Source organism: Anastrepha obliqua, chromosome 3, assembly GCF_027943255.1.
Source record: "Anastrepha obliqua isolate idAnaObli1 chromosome 3, idAnaObli1_1.0, whole genome shotgun sequence".
Lineage (NCBI taxonomy): Eukaryota > Metazoa > Arthropoda > Insecta > Diptera > Tephritidae > Anastrepha > Anastrepha obliqua.
Genome location: NC_072894.1, coordinates 76,223,950 through 76,239,157, shown reverse-complemented (window position 1 = coordinate 76,239,157; position 15,208 = coordinate 76,223,950). Strand labels below are relative to the sequence as shown.

At 35.9% G+C, this 15,208-nt stretch overlaps 1 protein-coding gene across 1 annotated transcript in view; it reads right to left on the bottom strand.

Moving 5' to 3' along the window:
- Positions 1–14,970, bottom strand: part of LOC129242389 (cuticlin-4) — a 63,008-nt gene extending 48,038 nt beyond the window's left edge. The window contains exon 1 of the mRNA XM_054879006.1: positions 14,426–14,970. The gene's annotated coding sequence lies outside the window, so the exon portion shown is untranslated. The remainder of the gene's footprint in view (positions 1–14,425) is intronic.
- Positions 14,971–15,208: the final 238 nt, after the last annotated feature.

Here is a 15,208-nt window from a genome sequence, read left to right as displayed (position 1 = left end):
CGAGTATGTATGAATTAGTGCATTCATAAATATGCATACCTAGTTATGCATGCACAGACCCCCGATGGGGTGTGATATGCGCTGCTGGCGGGAATACGTAGACCAATTTAAATATCGGTGTAGGTCATTTGTTTCGATAGGGAAAGTGAAAAATACTTGCCTTATGAATACCTTTTGCATTTCCATTTCACATAGTCGCATGCGAAGGCTGTTTCATTATATTGTATTTAAAATGGCTGACGAAGCGAAACTATTAAGTAAATGGTTCCTCAATTATTTATAATTAGGGAAAGAAATTGCCTATTTTGTGCTTTAACTGTTAATATGCCAACTATGCTAACAGCTTTTATCAGCTTAACTGGAAAATCGTAAAGGGTCTGATATGTGTACTTGGCCTTAATGAGACTCAGAGCTTCGACGTATTTCTTAAAAATTAATTAAGTATGTAAGAATATTCAACGAAAGATGTTTAAAAATACAGAAATCAAAGAAATATTTTTAATAGGGTTGCCATCTTTATTCCTAAATATTAAACTTAATCAGTATGCAGCATCAAAGGAACTTTATTTAAAAACACAGTAATCCGAGATATAAAGGGTTTTCCAATAACAAGTGTTATTAATGAATGGATTGCGCTATCGAGAGATAATTAACGATTTTTTATGGTCGGAATTGGATGGTATTGATCTATATAACGTTTATTTTTAACAGACGGCGCTACGTGCCACACAAGCAACAAAACCATTGATCTTTTATGGGAAAAGTTTCCAGACTGTGTTATATCTCGAAGAGGTGATCTCAATTGGCCACCGAGATCTTGTGATTTAACACCTTGTGACTTTTTTCTTTGGATCCACGTGAAAGAGAAGGTCTACGTCAACAGCCCCGGGTCGATTCAAGACCTCAAAGATGGAGTTCGTGAGGCTATCTAGGACATAGGGCAGCCACTTTGCAATTCGGTTATGGAGAATTTCATGAAAAAGAAAGCCTGCTGTTATTTTCCACTATTAGCGGCATACCTTCCATTTATATTAAAAAATAGCATTTTTCTTTGAATATCAAAATAACACCTCTTATTGGAAGTCCCTTTATTTTTAGAAAGGATTGTCTCCTGCAAACATTTTTCTAATTAATTTATTAATTAGTGAATTAGGTAGTGAGGGTCTCAAACAAAAAACACAATAATCCAACAAATATTTTAATAGGGTTGTCACATGTAGAATTTTTAAAATCAATTAATGCATTATGTAGCAAAGGTCTGAAACAAAAAATATTTAAAAACACACTCTCCAAAAAATATTTTTAATAGGGTTGCCACCATTGTAATAAAATTAAAGTTGATTAAGAATGCAGTATCAAAGGAAAGTTATTTAAAACACCGCAATCCAAAAAATATTTAAACTGCTTGAGAAATTTTTTGAATTAAAAAGTGAAAAATACTTGCCTTATGAATACCTTTTCATTTACATACCCGTAGTAAGTTTGCAACTTTTTTAATACTAAATTTTGTTCGTTTGTGTTAGTTTTATCTTTAAAGCAGAAGTTAAAAAATTATCTTCAAATAACAAATATTTAAAGAAGCCTCAATAATAGTGTGTTGATACCTTTTAAATTATCTATAATAATAACCATATCACAATTTTACAATGTGAGAATTATAATTCAACTGCAGGCTTTTATATCCTTTAAGCAAAGAAAACGGGCGTGCCAAATATTATGTTACGAAATACTAGCCAGCCAAAGTTTAATTAGGAAATATTCGCGTTCCTCGCACTCCAAACTTCGAAATTCCGAACACTTAAATTTCGATTCAGCTATGGTGTTAAAGCTGCTGATTCGAATCCAGAAAGTTAGTTGCCGGAGAAGTATTTTTGAAGCAACGATTTCTAACAATTTATCGAATGCTTGGCGAAAAGTTTATGAAAAGAGGGATTTATATGATTCATTCGTGTACATACATTCGGAATTCATATAGGCATAAAAATATGTATAATGTTGACTGTTGTGAATATGACTAATGAGATTAATTGTAATTTGAGATGAAAGATGTTAATATCAAATCCAATAACCGCATTCCAAGATTATTTTAGTTGTGTTTATATTTCTATTTGTATCACCACGAGCATTTGTGCACGAGGGTGTTATACTTATAAGAATGTTTACATAAAGCATGCATGTATCGGGTGTTTTTATAAGAGCTTGAAAATTTAAAATAATAATACAGAAATATTGTTGTGATAAATTTTTATAATCTGGTGGTTAATTCCATGGCATTTATTTTTTTAATACAATATGATATATGGTATATACCCGCGCCGTGGTGCATTCGAACAGTTCAATTTTAGACTATTTTTTACAATAAATCTGAATAGTAAATCTAAATGAGCCCAATCAGCAAAAATGCAAGGCAAAGGATGGTCATTTTGGCTTCCACTCATGCACGAGCTGTATAGGAAAGTCACATACCCTTATGTAAAATTTTCCACGTCGTCCAAAGGCAAATGCCAACAAGTTGAGAACGACGTCGAATCGACACTTCAGCATCTTCTTTAACATCTCGCTCTACGAACTTCGCGAACAGATTTATTTATTTATTTTTTCAAAGTAAACTTCCCTAATTCGGAATCGTTGTTTTAGTGTTAAACTATTCATTTGACTTGCCAAAGCTTGCTGAACAGAGATGCCAACACTGTTTGCCATTCTTAGCAATCAAACGATAGTTATCGATATCAATAGTTCTCATGCAGCTAAAAAAACACCCGCTCTATAACAGCATAATGGAGTGGAGATAGATATAGACATGTATTATATATAAAAAGACTCAGCTTGGTGAGAGGAGACGATTTATCCATGCCTGTCTATCTCTCTATCCGTGCGCACGCACAAAAATTAATATATAATACAATATTATATGTATTCCAACGATGGTAGTTGTTATTTGTTGTTGTTATTTGTTATTGAACATAGGAAATAATGGGACATAGGGTAATAACCATGCCCACCTCCCATATAACTGAAATTTTCAAAAAACAAAACAAATTATATCTCTGTTAAAAATAAAGCAAATTTACTCACATTTGGCACAAATGATGAACTCAAAAAAAGATAAATACGTTGGAAGAAAAATTTTGAAAAATGGCTAGTGTATCGCCCATGTCTATTAGTTTATGTGATTCCAGCAAGTCCAAATCAAACTTTACTAAAATGTGGGTGGATCTACAGAGTTCAGTGAGAATCGAATTTAGCACTTCCTTACTAGATTCCTTTTTTTATTTTATCAGAATTTGACATTCACAGCTAATTGTTGGAATTCCTGCACCCGGGTCCGAAGATCCAGGCTCTGTTGCGCTCTGTTGTCATTAGTTGTCGTTATTTTTCGCCATCTAGCCATTAACTATCCTATAGGCTCACGTATGAACGACGCTGCTCTTAGGAGAGATGCTTTCTGCATGTGCGTGATCAATTTAGGATCTAGGTTTAGTTCAGGCATAGCTTCTACTGTGTGTTTAGGTACTGTTCCGATTGAGCCTATTAGAAGTGGTATTATTTTAATTTCCTGTATACTGTGTATTGTTTAAAGAATAGGGCTAGCGGCACATGTTTTGCTTTCTTCATGTTGATTGTTTCGATATTTGTGCTTTTTAATTAAGCTTTTCCATAAAAATAATGTATATTATCTATCGGAATTATTGTGTTTGGTAAAGTGGGAATTAGGATGAACCTATCCCAATATATTTTATATTCAGTGTTTTCAATTATTTGCTCAGGGTTCTTTTTTCCTTGTTCACTCCTCTCGGCAGTACAGGGCCTCGACAAGGCTCTTAAGACTCTTCCATCGTACACGGTTCTGTGCTGTTATTTTCGCACCGTCCCATGAGATGTCAGCATCTGCTAGTTTGCGCAGCATCGACTTTCTCCAAGTGTTTTTTGGTCGACCTCTGCTCCCTTGCGGATTCCAGTCCAGTGCCATTCTCGTGATGCTATCTAGTGGTTTTCTCAATGTGTGACCTATCCATTGCCACTTTCTGCGCTTGATTTGCCTAAGGATGGGTTCCTCGTTCATTAATCTCCACAGTGCGTCGTTACTGATGGTGTTTGGCCAGAATATTCTGCAGATGATGCGGAGGCATTTGTTGATAAAGGATTGTAGCCTCTAAGTGATGGTGTTAGAGACCAGCCATATTTCGCTTCCGTACAACAATACGGACTTCAGGCCGGAGGTTTGCTTTGTTTAGCCTGGAGGTTTGCTTTGTTTAGCCTGCAGTTGACATCTTCGTCTGTTCAGGTTTATAGTTGTAATATTGTTCCACGGTGTCTCTTATTTTCAGGTGTTTTAGTATTTGGATGTGAATAAATTTTGCAACTTGGTCGTGTCTCTTGTATTTTATTTTATTTATGTTATTTTATTTCTAGTGCTTTAGTATGTAAGTGGAAGAGTTAATTACAATTGATTCCCATTTAAAAAAATATATAAATTATATATATATGTATTTTATTTTATTTTCATTACAGTACATTTTGTCTATTGTTTTATTTTGTTGTAGTGTGTTTTAATTTATTTTATATAATTTTTGTCCATTCTGACACTTACATGCAAATTTCTGCATTCCTACGACATTGACATTATTTACATAATACAAAGTATTCTAGGGAAGATTAAAGTAAACGAGGTCTATCGCTTAAGCAGGAACATAAAACCGTTAAAAACTATTGATATCCATTAATTAAAGTTCCATTTCCTATTAAACAAAATACTTAAACGAGCAACTTGCCTGGCCATTTATTTATTGTAGTATTCGTTCACATTTTACCTTTACCTTAAGAAATTACGAAAAGTAAAAATAGTCAATTGAGCCAACACTACACCAACATAACAATAACGGTAGTTATAGTAAAAGAAACAACCTGATAAAAGGCAATCACTTCACCTTCTGCGGACAATACTTTCTGTTTCTATAGCAGCTTCGCCACAGTTGTTACTGTTGCCATTCGTGGTAATGCTAACGAACCCAAAACCGGTTCACAGAGAAATGAAAGTAAAAACTCAAGGGCTCGTTGCACTTCCACAACGACTTCTGCCATTCGAAGCCAAACTGCCAAGGCATTAAATTTCAGTGCATCTCTTTTAGCTGTTGTTTCTTTTTTCCCAAGTGCAAACTATATTGATTGCCTTTTTTATTTGCTGAATATCCTCTGATGTTGGTAGTCACTGCCCGACACTGCCGATTGTCGGGGCTGTGTGCAAGTTGCAATGCTTCGTTAACCAGCACCAGCAGCAACAACAGAGAAGTAGCCACATCACAAAAACCGGTAGAGTATTGCGGTGTCTTAAGCGGCAGCTTGGTGGCGGTTGGCAATTGCCGTTATTTTTACATTCGTTGCATGTGAAAAGCAACACAAACAATAACATGCAACTGCATTGCAGCGCACTAATTATTGACCCAATTTTTGTTGTTGGTTTAGTTTCTTGGACGACGCCAACTTCGAGGCATCAACACACACAGTATGCGCCTATGTGAGTAGTACCAGCATTTACATACATAAGTATGAGCGTTTGTATGTGTGGCAAGTTTGCAACCGGCTGTAGTTGCCTGCTGATTTTCTGCTGTGACTGTTGTTTTATTCTTGCTGTTTTGCGCTTGGGCATTGAAAATTATTACTGCCACTATTTTTATATATTTGTATGTGTGCATATATACGTTAATATGGATATATAGTTGCTTCTGTCGGTCGTTGTGCACCAGATGCGCATGCAGCGAATCAACTGCAGCAACAACAATGTATGTAGTTAGTGACAGTGGCGCTGTTGTGCTCAGGTTTTCCTCGGATCGTTTGTCAGGCATGCGAAGAAAGTGGTTTTCATTTTTATTATTAAATTACAATAAGACAGACAAGTCAGTATTGGCGACGATCAAGTCGAAGGCGTTGTTGGTCTGACTGTAAGTGCCTAGCGCATTTTCGCGCTACCAATACAGCTACCATTCAATTATTTACCTTGGTGCTTTTTACAAAGTCTCTGTATTTGTGATATGTCTGCAGTAAGTGTGCACCAGCCGCCACTAAAAGAATGCAAAAAAGAAACGTTTTAACAAACAACAATATAACCAGCCAAGCGAACAGCCCACCAACTGGTAATTTAGCACTTTCAATTGCAACGCAGAAAAGAAAATGTGTAAACTTTTACAGATATGTGCATATGTATGCAGATACGTTTGTATATAATTATATGGTAGGTGATGTGAAATAAAGCGATATGATTCGTAGGAAATGTCAGACTGAAATATTTAATCCGGTGGCAAATATTTCCTGCATTTAAAGCGCATTTTTTGTTTTTCATTCTTTCCGTAAATTTTAATTGATTTTCTGCCTTAATTGAACAGCTAAAAAAAGTGATATGGAAATCACAAATCGTACGTTTTACAATAATATTTATTTTAGTTTTCTAAATGCGCCAGTTTGTTTATTTTTTATTACATTTTTTACTTAGTTTCTGACGTTATATGTAACACATGGAACAATGTGAAGTAAAACCCACATTAAGTGCCGTAAAATATTTTGCTTGTCTAGCTAAATTGGCTTAGCTATGTCTGTATGTATGTGTACTTTAATGCAAATACGTAATTCTTTCAATTTTTAAGCTATTGAGAAAACATTTAACGTGCTTACATATGTTTGAAAAGTATTGATTGAAAATAATCTCTATTGGTATTATATTTATTTTATTTCCAAAATAGTCTCCATATTAACCAATGCACTTATTTCAACTCTTCTTCAATCTTCATAAAACTTTTCTGGGGCCGATTTTGGAATCACTTTCTGTTGCTTCTGCGAAATGCCCTTTATCGTTCAATCGTCTCGAGAAGCTTTGCGAGAAGTGCTTACTTACTTACTAATTGGCGCGTACACCCTTTTTGGGTGTTTTGCCGAGCTCCTCCTCCTATTTGGGGTGTGCGTCCTGATGTTGTTCCACATATAGAGGGGCCGAACGGCAAATATACTTGAATCTTAGTAACAGAAAAAAGTCACAAGAAGGCAAGCCAGGTAATAATTTTGGTGTTGGTCAAACAGTTGCGAACAATATGAAATTGAATTGAGCTGTTTATTTACAATTCCGGCCTCTTGCAAAGTTTAATATCCCTCAGCCGTTTCAACACGCTCAGATAACATTCCTTATTTATGGTTTGGTCTGGCAGAAGGTAATTGGAGTGGACTGTAGCACGTCAGTCATCCGTCCAAAAAATTTTAATTTCCATAATATCCATAGAGTCATGTCCCGTCACGCATAATGATGCCTTCGCCAAAAGCCAATCGCTGCCTCATTTCTGCAGCGACAGCATTACTATTTCATTCGGCTACTATCTTGCTTTGTGAATGTCCTGCGTTGGGCAGACAAAGACTTCACCACCTTGGTGGTATCGTAGTATCTCCATGCAATCTTTGGAACAACAAACCCAAAACTGTGCTAAAATTTCTAAAAAGCCTAAAACTCTAGGGTTACAAAATAGGCCTTTCACAATAGATCAACTCTGGTCGCAGTGCGTAATGGCCTTCTAATAATAATAATAATAATCTTCGGACTACTCATACAATGGTGTTCGACTATAATTTCAAGTATCAAAATCATCAGCCACAGAAAGGGCCCGCTTTAAGCTCGTGTTTTCGGCATTTCGAAGACCCACAGACTACCGCTAAGAATTTAATTTAATCTATAACCCTCAAAATTTTCGAAAATGCTGAAATCGGGTTCTTATATCATATATTCAACCTTTCTACAAATCTATAGCGTGGTCTAACATAATTTTGCCTCCAAGTAAACTGGGTAAATTTGCGGTGTCTTCAAGAAGACGAATTTTAGTTAAAGGAAATGTAATATAGGTAAATATTAAAAAAAAGCAGCATACATATTTTACTCCGTCGTATGGTTAGTTCGAAAAGAAATACCGCGAATATCAAAAGGATAAGGAATCAGAGATAGTGATGGTTGAAATGTAGATAATATAATATTAGAAAGACCCACAGTGACAATTTAGACTTTTGAATGCCCACACTACTGTGATTAAATTGAAAAGTAGCCTAATTTATAGATTTTCCAATCTTTATTTATTCTTTCAAATTAATTTTGGTTCCTTCATATTTGTAATTGTAATCATCAAAGGCGATCATTTATCGAATATTATGTTCCACGCATAACCTCTAATTTCAAAATAGGCTCTTTCAACGGGGCACTCTATATTTGTGGTGAACTTCTTCCGCATGCAAAATGATTTCCACATGTAATTAAAAATATTCAGAAAAGTGTGCTCGATTTCTCAACACCAACACTTCTCTATTAACGCCACCATCGCCACCGGGCAATTTGGTTTTGTTTTTTATCGCATAGAAATTACTGCAACACTTGACTGCACAAAAATGTTGCAGTAATAAGCAGCTCGAGCTCTATTGAATTAAATTTCGAACGGCAATGCGCAGTCAAACGAAACGAAACAACAAGCAACCAAAATGAAGGGCCGCCCGTGACGACTTAACACACATACCCGTGCATACATACTTGCATATGGCACCTGTTGTAGCAAAAGCTGTTCGCAAATTTTGCTTTTGCCTACTTATTTGTAACATAGACGCATTGTACATGAATGTAAAGCACTGCTGCCATGCCGGTATTGCATTTACTTTCTTTTAGTTGATGGCACTTGAAATATCGTTGCATTCCTTATTTGAATTGTACGTATGTGTGTGTGCGTGAGTAACCATGTTGCTGGTGCTTCGCATACATCAGACTGCTGGTAGCTTGCACTTGTTCTGTCACTTTTGTGCACGATTTTAAGTTATCAAGTTATCAGCGAACAGCCAGCAGCCAACAGCCAACAGCTAATAACAACAAGAGCAACGATTGCTGACGCTCATCACAAGCAATTCTTTGCCGAGTTGGCGATGAAAGTTGCCAACCAGCAGTTCGGTTGTAGCATCAACAGCAGCACTAACAATTGGATCGTAATGTGAATTGTAACGCAACACGACACAAAGCATCGACGGATACATACCAACATATTCGAATAGATACTTGCATATGTATAAATCGCACACACATATCTAGTAGCAATATTCATCTATTCATATGCGCAGTCAAACAGATATTGAATTGCCACACAAAGTGGAGCAAAATTTCAAACAAAACTCTAGTCGCTACATTATGTCGATGTGTTTAATCCCCACAGTAATTGCAGCAACAGCAAAAGCAGCAGCGGCAGAAGCTGTTACCACCAGCAACAATGGCAATCTCACATGTAATAACTACCAGAGTTGACTACTGCAACTTGACTTAAATTGAAGCTGCGGCTTTAGATATTGTTGTTGGCGACGATGTTAGTAGTAGTCTTGCCATCAGTGCAGCAAACTAATAGAGAAAATTGGCATAAACCACACAGTCAATATCCTACAATTCAACCGAGTCACAGAGTAGAGTTGTTGAAACAAAAGTTACAACAACAACATAAGAAAAAAAGAAAGAAGCAAAAAAAATGAGTCGGCGGCCACATCGAGAGATGGATAATTCCATACTTTCATTCATTCGCACGAAAACACGCGCGCGTATAAAGTGGTGGAGAAATTTCACCACACTAAGAAAAACGCAAATACTATCACCACTCCAGCGAAAACTTACTACTATACTTATCCACGTATGTATTTATGTATGTATGTTAAAATGTATATGAATAGCAGCAGATGCGTTTCAACTTTTATGCGAAGCTTTGTGCGTAGTAACTGTAGCTGTAATAGTAGTCGAATGAGTTAGTACACGGTATTTGTTAGCAATATTCCTGCATTGGAAAACCAAACTAGTCAACAAACAATCTAGTTCATGTACGGGTATTTGATGAAAGAAGTTAGACTAGTTGGAGAGTGATCAGAGTTACACCAGTTGCAAAGTGGCCAAGAGGTGAATGCAAAACAAAAATTCTTCCACATATTACTGCGAGTAAAAATAAGAATCGAAAAAGAATGCAAATCTTGGTGAAGTCAATCAACTGCTTTTCAACCCCTTATGAACTAACTGGTATAATGCTGTTGCAGAGGCTGACTATGTAGTTTATTAAGAGGTATGATGATGAAGCGTAGACTGACAATTGTTAAAAATACCAGTTGCTAGCATTGAAAAAATATGGAAGACGAACTAGTTGAGCTGCAAAGAAAACTGGTGACAAAATAATTCAGAACTAATAGGTTTGATTGCAGGGATGGAGCAGTACAGCTTTAAATAGGATAGTACCATTATGTTTGTATACAACGATTTATTCGCTTATCTACATATGTCTTTAAAAGCAAAAGGTAATTTAAAAGACATAATAAAATTAAAAGATTATCAATATAGTTTGCCAGCCGAATACGATTTTTTAAAGCATTAGAGTCTCGATTTTTATGCATTTCTATTATAGCCGTCTGTTCCTCCAGAAAATTCAGCCGGCTGAATGACGACCATTATGTATAGCCATCCATTTTAATATGTTTTTGTTATTATAGGTCAAAGTGTCTAGCGAACCCATTAATTGCTCAATTACATGTTTTAATGTAACTCATATATATTCGGAATATGAATTAAATCGGACCATTAAAAAGACAATGACACACTCAGTATACCTCGAAGAGGACTGATTATATCACCACGACGGCAACATTCAGCAGAAATTTTGGCACTCTCTTTCCTTCTCAGGAGAAATGAAGTAAGGCATTCTCCCTACACAACTTCTCCACTACAGTCCATACAAATGCTTCTAAAATGGTTTGTGGTTTTGGAGCAGATTTATATTTTCATCGACTTAAAATTGAAAAACCTATACGTCTTTCTAGTGCCTGCAGTTTCTTTCAGGCGGACGTACTAGCAATTAGGGAGGATTGTAGGTGACTAATCGCAGATTGCTCTTTTAAGGGCAATGTCGCCATTCTTTCGTATAGCCAAGCTGAAATCCTGCAACACTGGATTCGGCTACAACAACCTCTAAGCTGGGTGACCAAAGTAAGAATAGCCTTACCACCTTGAATGAAAACCATAAAGTAACTTTAATCTGGGTCCCGGGACATCAGAATATTGAAGGTAACAAAAAAGATATGAACTGGCAAGAGGGGAATCTGCCATAAATAACGCTCTTGCAGAATCGGTATTCATACCATTAGGTGCAGCCAAGAGTGCAATTTCCCTAAGCTACCTCCGAATTGCGGATTGTACGATAGATGGAGAGACCAGACGAAATGCAAAATTAGCAGAACATTATGGCCCACCTACAACCTCAAACAATCGTCAATATTGTTAAACATGAAACGGCGGGACGCCTGGAGACTAACGGCAGTCATAACTGGATTTTGGTCTGTCGGAGAACAAGCAGCCAAAATGGGCATACCTCACAACCTACACTTTCGCAGTTGTAAACAACCGGAGGAAAAAGAAACAATTTTCCATTTCCTCTGTGAATGCCCTGTCCTATGGAAGGATAGCATGTCAACCCTGGGAAAACCACTGTTCGAGAAACTCAAACAACTGTCTGGCTTAGATGACAACAGCAACGCAGATGCGCCAGATTCACCACTTCAACCAACCAACCAACCATCCATTTCATCATCAGCACCATCCCGCGGAGAAAAGAGAAAGGTAAGGCACTACTTTTTCTAAAAAATATCCTTTAATTCTATTAGGAGAGTCGAAAATCAGAGAAAATGGTACTCAAAAGTGTGAAGTTAAAATATATTTCTGGAAATTCCTAACAGAACAAAAAACAAACATTAAAAAAAATATTTTTTCACTTAAAATTCTAATTTCTAATATCCATTAATGCGCCATCTACTTATAAAACTGTGATTTTGAGAGGTATTGACTTCATTTAAACACCCAGTACCTCCCTCTAAAACATTTCATTCATGTTATAATTTCGGTGCAAAATGGCGGTTATACTAATCTTAAGCTAATCAAAAATCATTGTGGGTCTGAGAGACAGGCTAAGGGAAGAAACAGGAGAGGTTAGTATTTTTTTCTCTTTTTCTTTTTCATGATAAGACTACATTTCAAACTAAATTTTAACTAACCCAAATAAGTCAGAAAATATTCTGCTCTTGAAATATTACTTCGTTTAGCATACACATCCAGATAAATCAGTTTTTTCATCTAATAAAGATTGTTCATATATAACAACATAATTCAGTCCTTGATAGTGTTTTCTGGTCATCTCTGTAAACCTTCTTTTTTCTCGCTTAAAAAAAGGTATCGTCTCCTAATTAAAACATTTTAGATCTTATCTTAAGTAAGTCAATATTTCTCTATGCTTAAAAGCTGAATAAAAATTAAGAGATTAACTCTTTTGTAACTACATTAATGTATTTTTGGCTACACCCAAGTAAAATAGATTTCAGTTACAAGATTGTGAAATATATTTAATACACCGTAGTAAGTAAAACAAATACAATTTCTTTTCCTTCAAATGGATACACTATTCCAATTGTCATTATTTACTCGATTACACCCTTTTTTTGGGTGTGTGGCCTACTATTTGTGACGTGCGTCTTATGGAACAACAGCAAATGGATTTCAATTGGCATTATGTTTCCTTTAATTTGAAGACCATGTGTCCGAAATTTTTACTTCTGAGTCTTATGGAGCAGGCTGTGCCAAAAGTTAGTATACCCTAGTATAGGAAGTATCACGCCTACTTATTTAAGCAACGCGGGATATACCTTAGACCTCATCAATGTATATCGTCTGCAAAAGTGTGAACGAAAATTGCACAGTATAAAGCAGTTTCTTCCAAGTTTTAGGCAACTTACAAACAAACGCTCTATGTCCAAATGTGTGGACAAAACAAAAAAATTTTTTTGAAATATCTCGACCCTAACGCAATCTATCAGAACCTCTCTATACAAAAATATTTATTCTCATGTAGTAATAAAGATGTATATGGGATGTATTAAGAACCGAATTGGGCGCTGCCTAGCGGATTAATTTACTGCAAGCATATACCTTTTTACATAGTTAATGCAGACGTGTACATATAACACTAGCCCACGGCGACTTATTTCATTATTACAAAACAAAAAACTGATCTTATCCGATGTCACCATTTCTTTAAGTCCTCTACTATTTCAGGAAGTTTTCACCCATGCAACTTACCCTTTTTTCAGTACTGCTTTCAGTTTGCAAACCGATTTGTTTTTATGTTACAGGATATAGTGGCAAACAAAGTGCATAGACAAAATATTTTATAATATTTAAGCTCTCTCCGCTTTTGCAATATTTTATCAGTATAAAAGAAAGGCTGGCCGCCGTAGCCGAATGGATTGGTGTGTGGTAACCATTCGGAAGTGCATAGGTTCGAATCCACATACATGAAACACCAAAATGATAGAAAAAGTTAATTCTAATAGTGGTCGCCTCTCGGCAGGCAACACTCCCGAATGTATTTTTGCCATGAAAAAGCTCGTTATCAAAAATATCTGTCCTTCGGAGTCAGCTTAAAACTATAGGTCCCCCATTTGTGGAATAACATCAAGACGCATACCGCAAATAGGAGGAGCAGCTGGGCCAAATACCCAAAAAGGGTGCCAATTACATATACGAGTATTTATAACATATAAAAGAATATATGAAGACCCTGAATGTTTTTTAACTAGTAAGCGCGTAAGCATATTTGGGTTAAGAACAAGTTAAAAATTCTTTGAATTGCCGTACGTTCCAATCTCCATATTATATAAGCTTAATCCTCGGTTATAATACCTTCAGTAGGAAAACTGTTTAGTTGGTCAGTTTTAGAGAAAAGACAGTCAAATTTAAACTAAAAAAACGCTGGTGTAGTTAACCTTACTAATCTGTTACAAAGTTGGACAAATGTAATACTCCGAAAGCTGGATATTGGCTTGGCAGAAATAGTAGAATTTTATATGTGGGCAAATGCGCACAGCGTGGATTAAATGCATCGTAAAAAAGCATAGCATTATCTAAAGGGTGGTTAAGTTTCAAGGGCCGGTGTTGATTTGGAATAAAATACAATTTTTTAAGAAATTATTGTCATTTCTCTTTATTATGATAATATTGGTATGGCTCAATTACGTATGGAACAAAATATCAGACAAATAGCCGCCCCAATCTCGGCGGCACCCCTCCAAAGACCACCAAATGCAAATAGTTCCTTATGATTCGGCGATCGCAGCTGCCCGAAAGCTTCCTTACCAGAAAGTAACTTAGATAAGCACTACGATTGGTTCGACCTACATTTGGCAAGCTTTTATTCACCCAATTACATATTATTAACATACAACTATAAGCATATACACAAACAATGCGACTTAGCGAATATTCCTCAAAAGAGTCCTTATTGAAAAATCTAGGAAAGTAATGAAACGAACAAATATTTTTTCACAATGTTCACCATTTACTCTTCTAACTCACCTGCTTAAGCAGTTGTTGTAATCCTCTCACAGTGTTTAGTATTTTTTATTTAAACACCGTTTTTAGCTTAATCCTTTTCTATCGGAGTTTATGTGTGTTCGGTTAATCCAATCAAAATGGCACGTTTGCTGTTTTTGTTACTGTTTTTCACAATTGTTTCAATATTTTCTAGTGCAATTATTTCAAGCACAATGCTTAAATAATTTGTAAAATTCAACAGGTATTAGAAATTTGTTCCAAATTTACAAAATTTCATATTTTTCAATAACTTTTATTCTTTGAATGCACACCATGTAGTTTCAGTTGCATCAGTAAATTATTGTGTTTCTTTTTCGCACTTGGCACTATTTGAAATTTTAATTATTGTATTTAAATAACCGTTACTGATCGTTTTGGAGTTCAAAATAAATAAATTATTTTTTTAATTTTAAGTGCAGTATAATTTGGGTTAATGTCACTAGAAGGACGTCTAAAACTCACAAGCGTTTACTTTAAACTCGCAGCACAAGCTAGCAGACGAATAAAAACCAAAACACAAACGACCTCTCTTTATGCGCAGTGTTGACGTGAAAATGCGGCCCGGCCGAATTGGTATCATGATTTTTATATCGCGTGAAAGTTGTGACCCCCTTTCTTTCTTCACTTTACAATCTCGCATTTGCTTTCTCTGTCTGAGCGCCACTTTGAGCGCACTATGCTCCGCGCAATTTCGCAACCAAGAGAGCTACTCAAAATCTTAAATAGTTGCTACTGGTGCAATGGCGCCAAACCAAGCTCATCCAT